The sequence below is a fragment of the Amia ocellicauda genome, unplaced genomic scaffold, assembly GCF_036373705.1.
Source record: "Amia ocellicauda isolate fAmiCal2 unplaced genomic scaffold, fAmiCal2.hap1 HAP1_SCAFFOLD_32, whole genome shotgun sequence".
NCBI lineage: Eukaryota > Metazoa > Chordata > Actinopteri > Amiiformes > Amiidae > Amia > Amia ocellicauda.
The window spans coordinates 960,567-977,409 of record NW_027102887.1 but is presented as its reverse complement, the minus strand read 5'-3'; the positions used below and the strand labels follow the sequence as shown (position 1 = coordinate 977,409).

General features: G+C 45.2%; 5 non-coding genes and 30 pseudogenes across 5 annotated transcripts; all 35 read right to left on the bottom strand.

Moving 5' to 3' along the window:
• Positions 1-2,615: 2,615 nt before the first annotated feature.
• Positions 2,616-2,734, bottom strand: LOC136730800 (uncharacterized; annotated as a pseudogene).
• A 221-nt stretch (positions 2,735-2,955) lies between these two features.
• On the bottom strand, positions 2,956-3,074 carry LOC136731028 (uncharacterized; annotated as a pseudogene).
• A 533-nt stretch (positions 3,075-3,607) lies between these two features.
• Positions 3,608-3,726, bottom strand: LOC136730943 (uncharacterized; annotated as a pseudogene).
• Positions 3,727-3,933: 207 nt separating this feature from the next.
• Positions 3,934-4,052, bottom strand: LOC136730789 (uncharacterized; annotated as a pseudogene).
• Positions 4,053-4,265: 213 nt separating this feature from the next.
• LOC136730517 (uncharacterized) lies at positions 4,266-4,384 on the bottom strand (annotated as a pseudogene).
• A 213-nt stretch (positions 4,385-4,597) lies between these two features.
• LOC136731059 (uncharacterized) lies at positions 4,598-4,716 on the bottom strand (annotated as a pseudogene).
• A 216-nt stretch (positions 4,717-4,932) lies between these two features.
• On the bottom strand, positions 4,933-5,051 carry LOC136730920 (uncharacterized; annotated as a pseudogene).
• A 214-nt stretch (positions 5,052-5,265) lies between these two features.
• Positions 5,266-5,384, bottom strand: LOC136730884 (uncharacterized; annotated as a pseudogene).
• A 558-nt stretch (positions 5,385-5,942) lies between these two features.
• On the bottom strand, positions 5,943-6,061 carry LOC136730894 (uncharacterized; annotated as a pseudogene).
• A 214-nt stretch (positions 6,062-6,275) lies between these two features.
• Positions 6,276-6,394, bottom strand: LOC136730893 (uncharacterized; annotated as a pseudogene).
• Positions 6,395-6,609: 215 nt separating this feature from the next.
• Positions 6,610-6,728, bottom strand: LOC136730577 (5S ribosomal RNA). Its single transcript, XR_010809371.1, has one exon. It is a non-coding gene; the product is annotated as a 5S ribosomal RNA (ribosomal RNA).
• Positions 6,729-6,947: 219 nt separating this feature from the next.
• LOC136730968 (5S ribosomal RNA) lies at positions 6,948-7,066 on the bottom strand. The gene has a single exon (XR_010809471.1). It is a non-coding gene; the product is annotated as a 5S ribosomal RNA (ribosomal RNA).
• Positions 7,067-7,280: 214 nt separating this feature from the next.
• LOC136730490 (uncharacterized) lies at positions 7,281-7,399 on the bottom strand (annotated as a pseudogene).
• A 215-nt stretch (positions 7,400-7,614) lies between these two features.
• LOC136730895 (uncharacterized) lies at positions 7,615-7,733 on the bottom strand (annotated as a pseudogene).
• Positions 7,734-7,946: 213 nt separating this feature from the next.
• LOC136730891 (uncharacterized) lies at positions 7,947-8,065 on the bottom strand (annotated as a pseudogene).
• Positions 8,066-8,280: 215 nt separating this feature from the next.
• Positions 8,281-8,399, bottom strand: LOC136730844 (uncharacterized; annotated as a pseudogene).
• Positions 8,400-8,621: 222 nt separating this feature from the next.
• Positions 8,622-8,740, bottom strand: LOC136730919 (uncharacterized; annotated as a pseudogene).
• Positions 8,741-8,956: 216 nt separating this feature from the next.
• Positions 8,957-9,075, bottom strand: LOC136730965 (uncharacterized; annotated as a pseudogene).
• A 209-nt stretch (positions 9,076-9,284) lies between these two features.
• On the bottom strand, positions 9,285-9,403 carry LOC136730716 (uncharacterized; annotated as a pseudogene).
• A 220-nt stretch (positions 9,404-9,623) lies between these two features.
• On the bottom strand, positions 9,624-9,742 carry LOC136730890 (uncharacterized; annotated as a pseudogene).
• A 215-nt stretch (positions 9,743-9,957) lies between these two features.
• On the bottom strand, positions 9,958-10,076 carry LOC136731026 (5S ribosomal RNA). The gene has a single exon (XR_010809477.1). It is a non-coding gene; the product is annotated as a 5S ribosomal RNA (ribosomal RNA).
• Positions 10,077-10,292: 216 nt separating this feature from the next.
• LOC136730639 (5S ribosomal RNA) lies at positions 10,293-10,411 on the bottom strand. Its single transcript, XR_010809432.1, has one exon. It is a non-coding gene; the product is annotated as a 5S ribosomal RNA (ribosomal RNA).
• A 224-nt stretch (positions 10,412-10,635) lies between these two features.
• Positions 10,636-10,754, bottom strand: LOC136731050 (uncharacterized; annotated as a pseudogene).
• A 216-nt stretch (positions 10,755-10,970) lies between these two features.
• LOC136731048 (uncharacterized) lies at positions 10,971-11,089 on the bottom strand (annotated as a pseudogene).
• Positions 11,090-11,312: 223 nt separating this feature from the next.
• LOC136730725 (uncharacterized) lies at positions 11,313-11,431 on the bottom strand (annotated as a pseudogene).
• Positions 11,432-11,651: 220 nt separating this feature from the next.
• On the bottom strand, positions 11,652-11,770 carry LOC136730571 (5S ribosomal RNA). The gene has a single exon (XR_010809365.1). It is a non-coding gene; the product is annotated as a 5S ribosomal RNA (ribosomal RNA).
• Positions 11,771-11,989: 219 nt separating this feature from the next.
• Positions 11,990-12,108, bottom strand: LOC136730648 (uncharacterized; annotated as a pseudogene).
• A 545-nt stretch (positions 12,109-12,653) lies between these two features.
• LOC136730670 (uncharacterized) lies at positions 12,654-12,772 on the bottom strand (annotated as a pseudogene).
• Positions 12,773-12,995: 223 nt separating this feature from the next.
• On the bottom strand, positions 12,996-13,114 carry LOC136730783 (uncharacterized; annotated as a pseudogene).
• A 210-nt stretch (positions 13,115-13,324) lies between these two features.
• LOC136730741 (uncharacterized) lies at positions 13,325-13,443 on the bottom strand (annotated as a pseudogene).
• Positions 13,444-13,653: 210 nt separating this feature from the next.
• Positions 13,654-13,772, bottom strand: LOC136730906 (uncharacterized; annotated as a pseudogene).
• A 554-nt stretch (positions 13,773-14,326) lies between these two features.
• Positions 14,327-14,445, bottom strand: LOC136730724 (uncharacterized; annotated as a pseudogene).
• A 220-nt stretch (positions 14,446-14,665) lies between these two features.
• On the bottom strand, positions 14,666-14,784 carry LOC136730512 (uncharacterized; annotated as a pseudogene).
• A 211-nt stretch (positions 14,785-14,995) lies between these two features.
• Positions 14,996-15,114, bottom strand: LOC136730931 (uncharacterized; annotated as a pseudogene).
• Positions 15,115-15,329: 215 nt separating this feature from the next.
• LOC136730940 (uncharacterized) lies at positions 15,330-15,448 on the bottom strand (annotated as a pseudogene).
• Between the last annotated feature and the right edge of the window lie 1,395 nt (positions 15,449-16,843).

Genomic DNA, 16,843 nt, shown 5'->3' with positions numbered 1-16,843 from the left:
CATAATATGCGTGTGTCTGTCTGTCTGTCTGTCTGTCTGTCTGTCTGTCAAAGTATGTGTGTGTGTGTCTGTGTGTGTCTGTGTCTGTCTGTCTGTCTGTGTGTGAAAGTGTGTGTGTGTGTGTCTGTCTGTCTGTCATGTAACTTGCACATCTGTGAGGGCACCACTAATGCCGAAAGAGATGTATACATATTGTTTATTTTCCATATATATGTATGTATGTATGTATGCATGTCCAATTGCTTTGACAATACAAATGAATTGAATTGAGAGGGAGAGAGAGAGAGAGAGAGACAGACAGACAGACAGAGACACACATACACACACACACACACACACACACACACACAGAGAGCCAGCCAGCCAGCCAGCCAGCTCAGCGATGACATGACGAGCCTCTCTCAGCTTACTGCTATGACAGCACAGAGCACGTACATTCCGTTTAACAAATCGTTAAACAAAAAAGGTTATAAACACATTGACTACAATACCGGTTAGTAAGACGAAGGTGAGTCTCTCGTTAGTATTATTAGTCAGACATTAAATAACTACGCAGGTTAGTATTTATGTCAGGTAACTTCTCGTTATATATATATCAGTCTCATTTACGTTTAGGTGCCGAGAAAGATCCTATTTGTTACCACAATTTCCCTTAACTGATTATTATTCAATGATTAAGGATAGGCAGGGCCACCAATAATCTAATGTCTATTAACTTGTGTCAATTTCAGACTAAACAGTTAAACAGGAATGAGAAGATATTTCTCGGCGTTGACAGATTTTATTTCTAAAATTATCAACAAAACAGTTTAATGCAACACACATTTATATTTAAGAAAACTAAATGATATTACACATTCTAGAGTTATGAATCACAGATTAACATTTCTAATTGATTTCTCAAATGTCATGAATCACAAACTCCAAACTGTTAAACTTATGTGAACTTCGTCGCAGAGAGGCCTCTCTGGCTTCGGGCTCAGATAACAGCACACGGCACGAGGTCTGTGTGGTTTGGAACAAAGGCAGTCTGGTTCGGCTTTGTCCAAGAACTTCCACTCAGTCGATGCACCTGGAAGTTGGGGTTTCGGGAATGTAGAGTCTTTTCCAAACAGATTTTCCACTGGTTTGAATGCTCCAAGGTTGTGCACAAAATCTTCTTTGTAAGCAGGGTTCCACCGTAGTTACTTGAAGACGAAGTCTTTGAGGAAAGCAGGGCCCTGTTTGTTCCAAGGGTCAAGTTTCTTAAGACTCAAATAGCTATTTAAATGACTGACACTTTCGTATTCAGTCGACTTAGTCAATTGTCCAGCTGTAAAACTCCACTGATCAGGTGGGTCTGTAAAGTTATTTATTTAATAAAGTCCTTTAAAAGAATTCTTCGTACGGCTCAATCTCCTTCTCCCAGTTTAACTCTTCTGTTGCCGGCAAAGACTTGGTTGGTTTCTGATTCCGGTTCTGGCAACAGAGCTACAGGTTGAGCTGTGGCAGCGAGTTTCTGGTTCAGGTGAGAGAAAGAGAGAGAGAAAGACTGTCCGCTGTTCCTTAAAGTCTGTCAGATCAGTAGGTGATTGGTCCCTGAGTTCTTGAGATTGGATTTCGGTTTCAGCCCCCAGTGTCCTATTGGAGGGGGGCTTGATTTATGACTGATGTCAATCCATGCCATCTTTTGGAAATGCCGGTTGGCCCGGGTTCGTAGCTCTATGTCGGGATTTTGGCTCTCATCCACTTCAAAGAGTTTTTATCACCTACAGGCCCCTTTCTCCAGACATCTCATAGCAGAATTCCAAACTATTTGGCCTCTTCTCGGTGCCATCCTCCCCAAAACTGTCACTTTGTTGCAAACCAGTTCCAAGCTGATGAGCTAAGGAAATCTGATAACTTTGGGGGGGAGAGGTCTTCTTTAGATCCGTGCTTCAGCTCAGAGCCCAAATGCTCTTATCCAAATACACCCAACATAACGCTACATATGTATGTATGTATGTATATATGTGTAGAAGGAAAATTAGAAATTATTTTCTTACACCTGTTTTTCTCTCTTGTATACTTAAGAAAGATACGGTCAAACTAGAAGGTCAGCCCAGAAGATAGTTTGATTTCTGTTTGTTATTTACGATGAGAACCTTGGAGACAATGTCAAACGGTTTGACCTACGAGCCTGTTCCCTAAAACCATGTGTTGACCTATGATCTCTGTTCTATAATGATATATGTTCTGCTTAGTTAGCCTTTAAGATAACATAGTAATGACTTTCTAGCATATATGGATGTATGTATGTATGTATATATATATATATATATATGTATGTATGTATGTCCAATTGCTTTGACAATACAAATGAATTGAATTGAGAGGAAGAGAGAGAGAGAGAGAGAAAGAGAGAGAGAGAGACAGACAGACAGACAGACAGCTCAGCGATGACATCACGAGCCTCTCTCAGCTGACTGCTATGACATCACAGAGCACGTACATTCCGTTGCTTGTCGTCTGTCAACCACTTAGTCACTGCTAGCCAGACTGTCCCTAAGACAATGTGTACAATACTACAATTATATCTCCTCCAGACAGATAAAGAGTATTAAGAGCTACGATGAAGTTACCCAGGAGACGTAAAAAGCTTGCATCACCTGGTATTTCCTGGAGGTCACCCATCCAAGTACTAACCAGGCCCTGGCCCGTTTAGTTTCCAAGGTCTGACGAGATCGGGCACGTTCAGGACGGTGTGGCCGCAAGCCGAGATGCCTGGCTGCATGATGTCTCTTAAAGGCTGGCGGGTATTGACGGAATTTCCAGCAAAAAATAAAAAATAAAAAAATAAAAAAATGGAGGGAAAAATAACAGTGCAGGAAAGGGTGTTGAAAGTAGCCGGGAACGTGTACAATTCTTCAATTATATCTCCTCCAGACAGAAAGAGAGTATTAAGAGCTACGATGAAGTTACCCAGGAGACGTAAAAAGCTTGCAGCACCTGGTATTTCTAGGAGATCTCCCATCCAAGTACTGACCAGGCCATGCCCCGTTTAGCTTCCGAGATCTGACGAGACGGGGTGCGTCCAGGACGGTGTAGCCGCAAGCCGAGAGGCCTGGCTGCATGATGTCTCTTAAAGGCTGACGGGTGTTGACGGAACTTCCAGCAAATAAAAAAAGAAAAATGGAGGGAAAAATATCAGTTCAGCAAAGGGTGTTGAAAGTAGCCGGGTACGTGTACATTTCTTCAATTGTATCTTCTCCTGACAGAAAGAGAGTATTAAGAGCTACGATGAAGTTACCCAGGAGACGTAAAAAGCTTGCAGTACCTAGTTTTTCCAGGAGGTCACCAATCCAAATACTGACCAGGTCCTGCCACGTGTTTCTTCCTAGATCTGACAAGATCGGGCGCGTTCAGGACGTTGTGGCCGCAAGCCAAAAAGCCTGGCTGCATGATGTCTCTTAAAGGCTGGCGGGTATTGACGGAACTTCCAGCAAAAAAAAGAAAAATGGAGGGAAAAATACCAGTGCAGCAAATGGTGTTGAAAGTAGCCGGGTACGTGTACAAATCCTCAATTATAACACCTCCAGACAGAAAGAGAGTATTAAGAGCTACAATGAAGTTACTCAGGAGACTAAAAAGCTTGCAGCACCAGGTATTTCCAGGAGGTCTCCCATCCAAGTACTGACCAGGCCCTGCCCCATTTAGCATCCGAGATCTGACAAGATCGGGCACGTTCAGGTAAGTGTGGCCGCAAGCCTAGGGAGCTGGCTGCATGATGTCTCTTAAAGGTTGGCGGGTATTGACGGAACTTCCAGCAAAAAAAAAAAAAAAATGGATGGAAAAATATCAGTGCAGCAAAGGGTGTTGACAGTAGCTGGGTACGTGTACAATTCTTCAATTATATCTCCTCCAGACAGAAAGAGAGAATTAAGAGCTACGATAAAGTTACCCAGGAGACGTAAAAGCTTGCAGCACCAGGTATTTCCAGGAGGTCTCCCATCCAAGTACTGACCAGGTCCTGCCCCGTTTAGCTTCCGAGATCTTACGAGATCGGGCACGTTCAGGACGTTGTGGCCGCAAGCCGAGAGGCCTGGCTGCATGATGTCTCTTAAAGGCTGGCGGGTATTGACGGAACTTCCAGCAAAAAAAAAAAAAAAGAAAAACGGAGGGAAAAATATCAGTGCAGCAAAGGATGTTGAAAGTAGCCAGGTACGTGTACAATACTTCAATTATATCTCCTCCAGACAGAAAGAGAGTATTAAGAGCTACGATAAAGTTACCCAGGAGACGTAAAAAGCTTGCAGAACCAGGTATTTCCAGGAGGTCCCACATTCAAGTAATGACCAGGCCCTGCCCCGTTTAGCTTCCGAGATCTGACGAGATGGGGCGCGTTCAGGACGGTGTGGTTGCAAGCCAAGAGGCCTGGCTGTATGATGTCTCTTAAAGGCTGGAAGGTATTGATGGAACTTCCAGCAAAAAAAAAAAAAAAGAAAAACGGAGGGAAAAATTTCAGTGCAGCAAAGGGTGTTGAAAGTAGCCGGGTACGTGTACAATTCTTCAATTATATCTCCTCCAGACTGAAAGAGAGTATTAAGAGCTACGATGAAGTTACACAGGATACGTAAAAAGCTTGCATCACCTGGTATTTCCAGGAGGTCACCCATCCAAGTACTGAAGAGGCCCTGCACCGTTTAGCTTCCGAGATCTGATGAGATCGACCGCGTTCAGGACGGTGTGGCCGCAAGCCAAGCAGCCTGGCTGCATGATGTCTCTTAAAGGCTGGAGGGTATTGACGGAACTTCCAGCAAAATAAAAAAGAAAAAAGAAAAATGGAGGGAAAAATATCTGTGCAGTAAAGGGTGTTGAAAGTAGCCGGGTACGTGTACAATTCTTCAATTAAATCTCCTCCAGACAGAAAGAGAGTATTAAAAGCTACGACGAAGTTCCCCAGGTGACGTAAAAAGATTGCAGCACCTGGTACTTCCAGGAGGTCTCCCATTCATGTACTGACCAGGCCCTGCCCCGTTTAGCTTCCAAGATCTGACGAGATTGGGGGCGTTTAGGACGGTGTGGCCGCAAGCCAAGAGGCCTGGCTGCATGATGTCTCTTAAAGGCTGGCGGGTATTGACGGAACTTCTAGGAAAAAAAAAAAAAAAAGAAAAACGTAGGCAAAAATATCAGTGCAGCAAAGGGTGTTGAAAGTAGCCGGGTACGTGTACAATTCTTCAATTATATCTCCTCCAGACTGAAAGAGAGTATTAAGAGCTACGATAAAGTTACCCAGGAGACGTAAAAAGCTTGCAGCACCTGGTATTTCCAGGATGTCAACAATCCAAGTACTGACCAGGCCCTGCCCCGTTTAGCTTCCGAGATCTGACGAGATTGGGGGCGTTTAGGACGGTGTGGCCGCAAGCCAAGAGGCCTGGCTGCATGATGTCTCTTAAAGGCTGGCGGGTATTGACGGAACTTTTAGCAAAAAAAAAAAAAAAAAAAAAAAAAAAGAAAAATGGAGGGAAAAATATCAGTGCAGCAAAGGGTGTTGAAAGTTGCCGGGTACGTGTACAATACTTCAATTATATCTCCTCCAGACAGAAAGAGAGTATTAAGAGCTACGATAAAGTTACCCAGGAGAAGTAAAAAGCTTGCAGCAGCTGGTATTTCCAGGAGGTCAACCATCCAAGTACTGACCAGGCCCTGGCCCGTTTAGTTTCCCATTTCTGACGAGATCGGGCGCGTTCAGGACTTTGTGTCCGCAAGCCGAGACGCCTGGCTGCATGATGTCTCTTAAAGGTTGGTGGGTATTGACGGAACTTCCAGAAAAAAAAAAAAAAAAAAAAAAATGGAGGGAAAAATATCAGTGCAGCAAAGGGTGTTGAAAGTAGCCGGGTACGTGTACAATTCTTTAATTATATCTCCTCCAGACAGAAAGAGAGTATTAAGAGCTACAATGAAGTTACCCAGGAGACGTAAAAAGCTTGCAGCACCTGGTATTTCCAGGAGGTCACCCATCCAAGTACTGAACAGGCCCTGCCCCGTTTAGCTTCCGGGATCTGATGAGATCGGTCGCGCTCAGGACGGTGTGGTCGCAAGCAAGAGGCCTGGCTGCATGATGTCTCTTAAAGGCTGGAGGGTATTGACAGAACTTCCAGAAAAAAAAAAAAAAAAAAAAAAAATGGAGGGAAAAATATCAGTGCAGCAAAGGGTGTTGAAAGTAGACGGGTACGTGTACAATTCTTTAATTATATCTCCTCCAGACAGAAAGAGAGTATTAAGAGCTACAATGAAGTTACCCAGGAGACGTAAAAAGCTTGCAGCACCTGGTATTTCCAGGAGGTCACCCATCCAAGTACTGAACAGGCCCTGCCCCGTTTAGCTTCCGGGATCTGATGAGATCGGTCGCGCTCAGGACGGTGTGGTCGCAAGCAAGAGGCCTGGCTGCATGATGTCTCTTAAAGGCTGGAGGGTATTGACGGAACTTCCAGCAAAATAAAAAAGAAAAAAGAAAAATGGAGGGAAAAATATCAGTGCAGCAAAGGATGTTGAAAGTAGCCGGGTACGTGTACAATTCTTCAATTATATCTCCTCCAGACTGAATGAGAGTATTAAGAGCTACAATGAAGTTACCCAGGAGACGTAAAAAGCTTGCAGCACCTGGTATTTCCAGGAGGTCACCCATCCAAGTACTGAACAGGCCCTGCCCCGTTTAGCTTCCGGGATCTGATGAGATCGGGCGCGTTCAGGACGGTGTGGCCGCAAGCCAAGAGGCCTGGCTGCATGATGTCTCTTAAAGGCTGGCGGGTATTGACTTAACTTCCAGCAAAAAAATAAAAAAAAAAAAATAGAAAAATGGAGGGAAAAATATCAGTGCAGGAAAGGGTGTTGAAAGTAGCCGGGTACATGTACAATTCTTCAATTATATCTCCTCCAGACTGAAAGAGTATTAAGAGCTACAATGAAGTTACCCAGGAGACGTAAAAAGCTTGCAGCACCTGGTATTTCTAGGAGGTCTCCCATCCAAGTACTGACCAGGCCCTGCCCCGTTTAGCTTCCGAGATCTGACGAGATCGGGCGCATTCAGGACGGTGTGGCCACAAGCCGAGAGGCCTGGCTGCATGATGTCTCTTAAAGGCTGGCAGATATTGACGGAACTTCCAGAAAAAAAAAAAAAAAAAAAAAAATGGAGGGAAAAATATCAGTGCAGCAAAGGGTGTTGAAAGTAGCCGGGTACGTGTACAATTCTTTAATTATATCTCCTCCAGACAGAAAGAGAGTATTAAGAGCTACAATGAAGTTACCCAGGAGACGTAAAAAGCTTGCAGCACCTGGTATTTCCAGGAGGTCACCCATCCAAGTAATGAACAGGCCCTGCCCCGTTAACCTTCCGGGATCTGATGAGATCGGTTGCGCTCAGGACGGTGTGGTCGCAAGCAAGAGGCCTGGCTGCATGATGTCTCTTAAAGGCTGGAGGGTATTGACGGAACTTCCAGAAAAATAAAAAAGAAAAAAGAAAAATGGAGGGAAAAATATCAGTGCAGCAAAGGATGTTGAAAGTAGCCGGGTACGTGTACAATTCTTCAATTATATCTCCTCCAGACTGAAAGAGAGTATTAAGAGCTACAATGAAGTTACCCAGGAGACGTAAAAAGCTTGCAGCACCTGGTATTTCCAGGAGGTCACCCATCCAAGTACTGACCAGGCCTTGCCCCGTTTAGTTTCCAAGATCTGTTGAGATCGGGCGCGTTCAGGACGGTGTGGCCACAAGCCGAGAGGCCTGGCTGCATGATGTCTCTTAAAGGCTGGCAGATATTGACGGAACTTCCAATAAAAAAAAAAAAAAAAAAAAATGGAGGGAAAAATATCAGTGCAGCAAAGGGTGTTGAAAGTAGCCGGGTACGTGTACAATTCTTTAATTATATCTCCTCCAGACAGAAAGAGAGTATTAAGAGCTACAATGAAGTTACCCAGGAGACGTAAAAAGCTTGCAGCACCTGGTATTTCCAGGAGGTCACCCATCCAAGTACTGAACAGGCCCTGCCCCGTTTAGCTTCCGGGATCTGATGAGATCGGTCGCGCTCAGGACGGTGTGGTCGCAAGCAAGAGGCCTGGCTGCATGATGTCTCTTAAAGGCTGGAGGGTATTGACGGAACTTACAGCAAAATAAAAAAGAAAAAAGAAAAATGGAGGGAAAAATATCAGTGCAGCAAAGGATGTTGAAAGTAGCCGGGTACGTGTACAATTCTTCAATTATATCTCCTCCAGACTGAATGAGAGTATTAAGAGCTACAATGAAGTTACCCAGGAGACGTAAAAAGCTTGCAGCACCTGGTATTTCCAGGAGGTCACCCATCCAAGTACTGAACAGGCACTGCCCCGTTTAGCTTCCGGGATCTCATGAGATCGGGCGCGTTCAGGACGGTGTGGCCGCAAGCCAAGAGGCCTGGCTGCATGATGTCTCTTAAAGGCTGGCGGGTATTGACTTAACTTCCAGCAAAAAAAAAAAAAAAAAAAAAATAGAAAAATGGAGGGAAAAATATCAGTGCAGGAAAGGGTGTTGAAAGTAGCCGGGTACATGTACAATTCTTCAATTATATCTCCTCCAGACTGAAAGAGAGTATTAAGAGCTACAATGAAGTTACCCAGGAGACGTAAAAAGCTTGCAGCACCTGGTATTTCCAGGAGGTCACCCATCCAAGTACTGACCAGGCCTTGCCCCGTTTAGCTTCCAAAATCTGTTGAGATCGGGCGCGTTCAAGACGGTGTGGCCGCAAACCAAGAGGCCTGGCTGCATGAAGTCTCTTAAAGGCTGGAGGGTATTGACGGAACTTCCAGCAAAATATAAAAGAAAAAAGAAAAATGGAGGGAAATATATCAGTGCAGCAAAGGGTGTTAAAAGTAGCTGGGTACGTGTACAATTCTTCAATAATATCTCCTCCAGACTGAAAGAGAGTATTAAGAGCTACGATGAAGTTACCCAGGAGACGTAAAAAGCTTGCAGCACCTGGTATTTCCAGGAGGTCAACAATCCAAGTACTGACCAGGCCCTGCCCCGTTTAGCTTCCGAGATCTGACGAGATTGGGGGCGTTTAGGACGGTGTGGCCGCAAGCCAAGAGGCCTGGCTGCATGATGTCTCTTAAAGGCTGGCAGATATTGACGGAACTTCCAGAAAAAAAAAAAAAAAAAATGGAGGGAAAAATATCAGTGCAGCAAAGGGTGTTGAAAGTAGCCGGGTACGTGTACAATTCTTTAATTATATCTCCTCCAGACAGAAAGAGAGTATTAAGAGCTACGATGAAGTTACCCAGGGGACGTAAAAAGCTTGCAGCACCTGGTATTTCCAGGAGGTCACCCATCCAAGTACTGTCTAGGCCCTGCCCCATTTAGCTTCCGAGATCTGATGAGATCGGGCGCGTTCAGGACGGTGTGGCGGCAAGCCAAGAGGCCTGGCTGCATGATGTCTCTTAAAGGCTGGCGGGTATTGACTTAACTTCCAGCAAAAAAAAATAAAAAAAAAATAGAAAAATGGAGGGAAAAATATCAGTGCAGGAAAGGGTGTTGAAAGTAGCCGGGTACATGTACAATTCTTTAATTATATCTCCTCCAGACTGAAAGAGAGTATTAAGAGCTACAATGAAGTTACCCAGGAGACGTAAAAAGCTTGCAGCACCTGGTATTTCCAGGAGGTCACCCATCCAAGTACTGAACAGGCCCTGCCCCGTTTAGCTTCCGGGATCTGATGAGATCGGTCGCGCTCAGGACGGTGTGGTCGCAAGCAAGAGGCCTGGCTGCATGATGTCTCTTAAAGGCTGGAGGGTATTGACGGAACTTCCAGCAAAATAAAAAAGAAAAAAGAAAAATGGAGGGAAAAATATCAGTGCAGCAAAGGATGTTGAAAGTAGCCGGGTACGTGTACAATTCTTCAATTATATCTCCTCCAGACAGAAAGAGAGTATTAAGAGCTACGATGAAGTTACCCAAGTGATGTAAAAAGATTGCAGCACCAGGTATTTCCAGGAGGTCTCCCATCCAAGTACTGACCAGGCCCTGCCCCGTTTAGCTTCCGAGATCTGACGAGATCGGGCGCATTCAGGACGGTGTGGCCACAAGCCGAGACGCCTGGCTGCATGATGTCTCTTAAAGGTTGACGGGTATTGACGGAACTTCCAGCAAAATAAAGAAGAAAAAAGAAAAATGGAGGGAAAAATATCAGTGCAGCAAAGAGAGTTGAAAGTAGCCGGGTACGTGTACAATTCTTCAATTATATCTCCTCCAGACATAAAGAGAGTATTAAGAGCTATGATGAATTTACCCAGGAGACGTAAGAAGCTTGCAGCACCTGGTATTTCCAGGAGGTCTCCCATCCAAGTACTGATCAGGCCCTGCCCCGTTTAGCTTCCAAGATCTGACGAGATCGTGTGCATTCAGGACGGTGTGGCCACAAGCCAAGACGCCTGGCTGCATGATGTCTCTTAAAGGTTGGCGGGTATTGACGGAACTTCCAGCAGAAAAATAAAATAAAAATAAAAATAAAAAAATGGATGGAAAAATATCAGTGCAGGAAAGGGTGTTGAAAGTAGCCGGGTACGTGTACAATTCTTCAATTATATCTCCTCCAGACAGAAAGAGAGTATTAAGAGCTACGATGAAGTTACCCAGGAGACGTAAAAAGCTTGCAGCACCTGGTATTTCTAGGAGTTCTCACATTCAAGTACTGACCAGGCCCTGCCCCGTTTAGCTTCCGAGATCTGATGAGTTCGGGCGCGTTCAGGACAATGTGTCCGCATGCCAAGAGGCCTGGCTGCATGATGTCTCTTAAAGGCTGGAGGGTATTGACGGAACTTCCAGCAAAATAAAGAAGAAAAAAGAAAAATGTAGGGAAAAATATCAGTGCAGCAAAGGCTGTTGAAAGTAGCCAGGTACGTGTACAATACTTCAATTATATCTCTCCCAGACAGATAGAGAGTATTAAGAGCTACGATGAAGTTACCCAGGAGACGTAAAAAGCTTTCAGTACCTGGTTTTTCCAGGAGGTCACCCATCCAAATACTGACCAGGCCCTGCCACGTTTTGCTTCCAAGATCTGACAAGATCGGGGGCGTTCAGGACGGTGTGGCCGCAAGCCAAGCGGCCTGGCTGCATGATGTCTCTTAAAGGCTGGCGGGTATTGACGAAACTGCCAGCAGAAAAATAAAATAAGAATAAAAATAAAAAGATGGATGGAAAAATATCAGTGCAGCAAAGGGTGTTGACAGTAGCTGGGTACGTGTACAATACTTCAATTATATCTCCTCCAGACAGAAAGAGAGTATTAAGAGCTACGATAAAGTTACCCAGGAGACGTAAAAGCTTGCAGCACCAGGTATTTCCAGGAGGTCTCACATTCAAGTACTGACCAGGTCCTGCCCCGTTTAGCTTCCGAGATCTGACGAGATCGGGCGCGTTCAGGACGGTGTGGCCGCAAGCCGAGATTCCTGGCTGCATGTTGTCTCTTAAAGGCTGGCGGGTATTGACGGAATTTCCAGCAAAAAAAAAAAAAAAAAAAATAGAAAAATGGAGGGAAAAATATCAGTGCAGGAAAGGTTGTTGAAAGTAGCCGGGTACGTGTACAATTCTTCAATTATATCTCCTCCAGACAGAAAGAGAGTATTAAGAGCTACGATGAAGTTACCCAAGTGATGTAAAAAGCTTGCAGCACCAGGTATTTCCAGGAGGTCTCCCATCCAAGTACTGACCAGGCCCTGCCCCGTTCAGCTTCCGAGATCTGACGAGATCGGGCGCGTTCAGGATGGTGTGGCCGCAAGCCGAGATGCCTGGCTGCATGATGTCTCTTAAAGGCTGGCGGGTATTAACGGAATTTCCAGCAAAAAAAAAAAAAAAAAAATAGAAAAATGGAGGGAAAAATATCAGTGCAGGAAAGGGTGTTGAAAGTAGCCGGGTACGTGTACAATTCTTCAATTATATCTCCTCCAGACTGAAAGAGAGTATTAAGAGCTACGATGAAGTTACCCAGGAGACGTAAAAAGCTTGCAGCACCTGGTATTTCCAGGAGGACACCCATCCAAGTACTGACCAGGCCCTGCCCCGTTTGGCTTCCGAGATCTGACGAGATCGGGCACGTTCAGGACAGTGTGGCCGCAAGCCAAGATGCCTGGCTGCATGATGTCTCTTAAAGGCTGGCGGGTATTGACGGAACAGCCAGCAAAAAAAAAAAAGAGAAATGGAGGGAGAAATACCAGTGAAGCAAAGGGTGTTGAAAGTAGCCGGGTACGTGTACAATTCTTCAATTATATCTCCTGCAGACAGAAAGAGAGTATTAAGAGCTACGATGAAGTTTCCCAGGAGACGTAAAAAGCTGGCAGCACCTGGTATTTCCAGAAGATCTCCCATCCAAGTACTGACCAGGTCCTGCCCCGTTTAGTTTCCGAGATCTTCCAAGATCGGGCTCGTTCAGGACTGTGTGTCCGCAAGCCGAGAGGCCTGGTTGCATGATGTCTCTTAAAGGCTGGCGGATATTGACGGAACTTCCAGAAAAAATAATAAAGAAAAAGAGAAATGGAGGGAGAAATACCAGTGCAGCAAAGGGTGTTGAAAGTAGCCGGGTACGTGTACAATACTTGAATTATATCTCCTCCAGACAGAAAGAGAGTATTAAGAGCTACAATGAAGTTACCCAGGTGACGTAAAAAGCTTGCAGCACCTGGTATTTCCAGGAGGACACCCTTCCAAGTACTGACCAGGCCCTGCCCCGTTTGGCTTCCGAGATCTGACGAGATCGGGCACGTTCAGGACGGTGTGGCCGCAAGCCGAGAGGCCTGGCTGCATGATGTCTCTTAAAGGTTGGCGGGTATTGACGGAACTTCCAGCAAAAAAAAAAAAAATAAATAAAATAGAAAAATGGATGGAAAAATATCAGTGCAGCAAAGGGTGTTGACAGTAGCTGGGTACGTGTACAATACTTCAATTATGTCTCCTCCAGACAGAAAGAGAGTATTAAGAGCTACGATAAACTTACCCAGCAGACGTAAAAAGCTTGCAGCACCTGGTATTTCCAGGAGGTCTCCCATCCAAGTACTGACCAGGCCCTGCCCCATTCAGTTTCCGAGATCTGACGAGATCGGGCGCGTTCAGGATGGTGTGGCCGCAAGCCGAGATGCCTGGCTGCATGATGTCTCTTAAAGGCTGGCGGGTATCGACGGAACTGCCAGCAAAAAAAAAAAAGAAAAATAGAGGGAAAAATACCAGTGCAGCAAAGGGTGTTGAAAGTAGCCGGGTACGTGTACAATTCTTCAATTATATCTCCTCCAGACAGAAAGAGAGTATTAAGAGCTACGATGAAGTTACCCAGGAGACGTAAAAAGCTTGCAGCACCTGGCATTTCCAGGAGGTCACCCATCCAAGTACTGACCAGGCCCTGCCCCGTTTAAATTCCAAGATCTGATGAGATCGAGGGCGTTCAGGACGGTGTGGCTGCAAGCCAAGAGGCCTGGCTGCATGATGTCTATTAATGGTTGGCGGGTTTTGACGGAACATCCAGCAAATAAAAAAAAAGAGAAATGGTGGTAAAAATATCAGTGCAGCAAAGGGTGTTGAAAGTAGCCGGGTATGTGTACAATACTTTAATTATATCTCCTCCAGGCAGATAGAGAGTATAAAGAGCTACGATAAAGTTACCCAGGAGACGTAAAAGCTTGCAGCACTAGGTATTTCCAGGAGGTCTCACAATCAAGTACTGACCAGGTCCTGCCCCGTTTAGCTTCCGAGATCTGACGAGATCGGGCGCGTTCAGGATGGTGTGGCCGCAAGCCGAGATGCCTGGCTGCATGATGTCTCTTAAAGGCTGGCGGGTATCGACGGAACTGCCAGCAAAAAAAAAAAAGAAAAATAGAGGGAAAAATACCAGTGCAGCAAAGGGTGTTGAAAGTAGCCGGGTACGTGTACAATTCTTCAATTATATATTCTCCAGACAGAAAGAGAGTATTAAGAGCTACGATGAAGTTCCCCAGGAGACGTAAAAAGCTGGCAGCACCTGGTATTTCCAGAAGATCTCCCATCCAAGTACTGACCAGGTCCTGCCCCGTTTAGTTTCCGAGATCTTCCGAGATCGGGCGCGTTCAGGACTGTGTGTTCGCAAGCCAAGAGGCCTGGCTGCATGATGTCTCTTAATGGCTGGCGGGTATTGACGGAACTTCCAGCAAAAAAAAAAAAAAAAAGAAAAAGAAAAAAAAAATGGAGGGAAAAATATCAGTGCAGCAAGGGGTGTTGAAAGTAGACGGGTACGTGTACAATACTTCAATTATATCTCCTACAGACAGATAGAGAGTATTAAGAGCTACGATAAATTTACCCAGGAGACGTAAAAGCTTGCAGCACCAGGTATTTCCAGGAGGTCTCACATTCAAGTACTGACCAGGTCCTGCCCCGTTTAGCTTCCGAGATCTGACGAGATCGGGCGCGTTCAGGACGGTGTGGCCGCAAGCCGAGATGTCTGGCTGCATGATGTCTCTTAAAGGCTGGCGGGTATTGACGGAATTTCCAGCAAAAAAAAAAAAAAAAAAAATAGAAAAATGGAGGGAAAAATATCAATGCAGGAAAGGGTGTTGAAAGTAGCCGGGTACGTGTACAATTCTTCAATTATGTCTTCTCCAGACAGAAAGAGAGTATTAAGAGCTACGATGAAGTTCCCCAGGAGACGTAAAATGCTGGCAGCACCTGGTATTTCCAGGAGATCTCCCATCGAAGTACTGACCAGGCCCTGCCCCGTTTAGTTTCCGAGATCTGACGAGATCGGGCGCGTTCAGGACTTTGTGTCCGCAAGCCGAGAGGCCTGGCTGCATGATGTCTCTTAAAGGTTGGTGGGTATTGACGGAACTTCCAGCAAAAAAAAAAAAAGAAAAATGGATGGAAAAATATCAGTGCAGCAAAGGGTGTTGAAAGTAGCTGGGTACATGTACAATTCTTCAATTATATCTCCTGCAGACTGAAAGAGAGTATTAAGAGCTACGATGAAGTTACCCAGGAGACGTAAAAAGCTTGCAGCACCTGGTATTTCTAGGAGGTCTCCCATCAAAGTACTGACCAGGACCTGCCCCGTTTTGCTTCCGAGATCTGACGAGATCGGGCACGTTCAGGACGGTGTGGCCTCAAGCCAAGAGGCCTGGCTGCATGATGTCTCTTAAAGGCTGGAGGGTATTGACGGAACTTCCAGCAAAATAAAAAAGAAAAAAGAAAAATGGAGGGAAAAATATCAGTGCAGCAAAGGGTGTTGAAAGTAGCCGGGTACGTGTAGAATTCTCCAATAATATCTCCTCCAGACTGAAAGAGAGTACTAAGAGCTACGATGAAGTTACCCAGGAGACGAAAAAGCTTGCTGCACCTGATATCTCCAGGAGGTCACCCATCCAAGTACTGACCAGGACCTGCCCCGTTTAGCTTCCGAGATCTGATGAGATTGGGCGCGTTCAGGACGGTGTGGCCGCAAGCCAAGAGGCCTGGCTGCATGATGTCTCTTAAAGGCTGACGGGTATTGACGGAACTTCCAGCAAAAAAAAAATGGATAAAGAAAAATGGAGGGAAAAATATCAGTGCTGCAATGGGTGTTGAAAGTAGCCGGGTACGTGTACAATACTTCAATTATATCTCCTCCAGACAGAAAGAGAGTATTAGGAGCTACGATGAACTCACCTAAAGGATTATTAGGAACACCATACTAATACTGTGTTTGACCCCCTTTCGCCTTCAGAACTGCTTTAATTCTACGTGGCATTGCTTCAACAAGGTGCTGAAAGCATTCTTTAGAAATGTTGGCCCATATTGATAGGATAGCATCTTGCAGTTGATGGAGATTTGTGGGATGCACATCCAGGGCACGAAGCTCCTGTTCCACCACATCCCAAAGATGCTCTATTGGGTTGAGATCTGGTGACTGTGGGGGCCAGTTTAGTACAGTGAACTCATTGTCATGTTCAAGAAACCAATTTGAAATGATTCGACCTTTGTGACATGGTGCATTATCCTGCTGGAAGTAGCCATCAGAGGATGGGTACATGGTGGTCAAAAAGGAATGGACATGGTCAGAAACAATGCTCAGGTAGGCCGTAGCATTTAAACGATGCCCAATTGGCACTAAGGGGCCTAAAGTGTGCCAAGAAGACATCCCCCACACCATTACACCACCACCACCAGCCTGCACAGTGGTAACAAGACATGATGGATCCATGTTCTCATTCTGTTTACGCCAAATTCTGACTCTACCATCTGAATGTCTCACCTCTTTTTCCTATTTGTAGTGGAGATGAGTGGTACCCGGTGGGGTCTTCTGCTGTTGTAGCCCATCCGCCTCAAGGTTGTACTTGTTGTGGCTTCACAAATGCTTTGCTGCATACCTCGTTTGTAACGAGTGGTTATTTCAGTCAAAGTTGCTCTTCTATCAGCTTGAATCAGTCGGCCCATTCTCCTCTGACCTCTAGCATCAACAAGGCATTTTCGCCCACAGGACTGCCGCATACTGGATGTTTTTCCCTTTTCACACCATTCTTTGTAAACCCTAGAAATGGTTGTGCGTGAAAATCCCAGTAACTGAGCAGATTGTGAAATACTCAGACCGGCCCGTCTGGCACCAACAACCATGCCATGCTCAAAATTGCTTAAATCACCTTTCATTCCCATTCAGACATTCAGTTTGGAGTTCAGGAGATTGTCTTGACCAGGACCACACCCCTAAATGCATTGAAGCAACTGCCATGTGATTGGTTGATTAGATAATTGCATTAATGAGAAATTGTACAGGTGTTCCTAATAATCCTTTAGGTGAGTGTATATGTATGTATGTGTATGTATGTCCAATTGCTTTGACAATACAAATGAAATGAATTGAGA